General features: G+C 37.8%; 1 pseudogene; it reads right to left on the bottom strand.

Moving 5' to 3' along the window:
- Positions 1 to 226: 226 nt before the first annotated feature.
- On the bottom strand, positions 227 to 1,258 carry LOC149579937 (S-type anion channel SLAH1 pseudogene; annotated as a pseudogene).
- Between the last annotated feature and the right edge of the window lie 1,056 nt (positions 1,259 to 2,314).

Below are 2,314 nucleotides of genomic sequence, written 5' to 3'. Positions count from 1 at the left end.
GAACTATAGATTGTAGTTGCAATCTGAGGACGTGCTTGTATGCCGTCCGTACAGAATGAAAAGATTCAAGTTTGTACAAAACCAGTCGATTAGAGGAGAGGTACTTCGTCGGTCGATTACTTTCGGCGGTAATGAGTGAACGTGTCAAATTTGGCTTTCCTAAGTTGGATTCATTAATCTTATATTTCATTAATGGATGGCCATGCTAATATTCCGATAATCAAACTCACACTTCATACAGAAAGCGAGCCGAGCTTAAATTTGAATACACAACAAAAGCAACGAATGTAGTTCTTATGATATCTGTATTGTTGTATCGCCTTGGAGTTGATGTTATCTAGTGAAGAAATTGAGAAAGTTTATTACAAAAAATCAGAAATGATTTTAGAACTTGCCATGGTGACAATTGTAGATCATATTGTACAATGTATTTAAATAAGGACTAGCAAGAGCCTCGGGATCGTTTAGCTCACAAGAGAACTTTTCTTTGAGTCTCGTAGCAAATAATGATGATGGTGTCATCTGGAAATAGTGGTCCCTAGCTACTACCATGCTAACCATAGTTAACAGTGCAAGAATTAGTAACATAACCATGGAAACAGAAGAGAGAACAAAAGCCATTGTACGAGCAACGGGATGCTTCACATTCTCTGCATATCTCAGTGTGGCCACTGATGTTGTCGTTATTGGATATGCGCATGCCCACCATATCATTGATACTTTCTGTACAGTGTTCCGGAAGAAATCGATTCTCATTATCTGAAAGTTCAAAGGTGAAGAAAGTTTGTGTAATTAGTATTCTAATTCAATTAATCTGATGCAAAATTCAAATTTTATTTTTTTAATTGTGCTATCTGATCACAATACTCACCAAGGCGGAGCATAAGAAAAGTGAGAGGAAAAGCAGCATCTCGGAGAACATATCGAACGTTCCCAATATTTCTTCCCACGCAAGGCTTGCCGAGCTTGGAGCTGCAACAAACATAAAGAACACTGGGAATATCTTTCTGGAAACAGTGATGTCCGAGGAGAGTCTCTGGTAAAGTGTTATGAACACGACCGCATAATGAATGAATCCCCCAGTAAAAAAGAACAGTGCAATTTCTCGCCAATCTACCTTTGCTGCGACTCGGGCTAAGACAAAATTTCTGATTACGGACAAATGAGTGGATGGGTTTGCGACTCGAGCCAGCGACCTCTTTCCTTTGGTGAACCGTTGACCGTAGATTTTGAGCTCTAAGATTGCGATAGGAGCCATAAACATTAAATGATGGCGTATAAGATTATGGCTTCTAGGACCATTGGCTTCATTGACGATGTTTGTCCAACTTCAGTCATATCCAATATTTAGAAATCACTCAAATTTGCACTTTGATGTCAAACATGATATGCTACAATTTACACGTCGAGTTCATTCATCGCTGTGCTATGTTACTATCTTTTTTTAAACTGAGTTCCTTTTAATTTTTCACTTTTATTTACATTTTTAAAAAATTTATTTTTCATTTGTCAGATTAATATTTTTAATATTTTCATTAGATAAAGTGGGATAGAGTCCGAATCTTTTGACAAAGACTAACATCATTACTAGTGGATAGAAAGAGAAGCATTCACAAAAAGTAAGGTCTTTTAAAAACTAATCTATTAGACAAGTAGAAATGAACCTGTACTAATTAGCAACCAGCAACTAGCATGGGCCAAAAACTAATAGACACATGCCAGCATCAACCCTCAGCACAATATAAGGGCCACTACTTTTTCAACTCCTTGAGCATAACCTAGAAGGAGTGCTATGCAGAGGGTCTAGAAGAAGCCTAAGCCTTAGGACCAACCTCTTGCTTAGAAATCAGCTGAAGATCCTCATCTTAACCATGAATTTCCCCTCTCATTTTCCTTTATTATTTCCTTTCCTCCTACTCACTTTGAATCTCACCAATGGCCTTCTCCACTCTATCTTGGATAGTCTTTGTTGAGTGGCCAAATGCTTGACCTAATCCCTAGGCGAAAACTCAAACTGCCTCATAGATGCCAAAGCAATGAGAATTTCACTCTTTTGTTCTTTAGAATGCACTAGGGCACAAATCTCAAAAATTTTCCCCTTCGATATTTCCTCGCTGTGCAGTTTCTCCTCAAAATATCTTCCCAATTCCCACAATGCTTCATCCTTCTTCCCTTTGGTAGAGTCCTCTACCTTCCATTCTTCTTTAGCAAGCACCTCCAACTTATTAATCTTTTTTTCCATTATTTGAAGTTGGAAGAGAAGCCACTTGGTGATATTTTTGAGTATTTTATGATAAATGTGCAATTCACTAGA

Source organism: Cupressus sempervirens, chromosome 1 (assembly GCF_028749045.1).
Source record: "Cupressus sempervirens isolate cs-2001-9-10 chromosome 1, ASM2874904v1, whole genome shotgun sequence".
Taxonomy (NCBI): Eukaryota; Viridiplantae; Streptophyta; class Pinopsida; order Cupressales; family Cupressaceae; genus Cupressus; species Cupressus sempervirens.
Note: the sequence above shows the minus strand (reverse complement) of the source record. Positions and strands in the feature narration are given on the sequence as shown.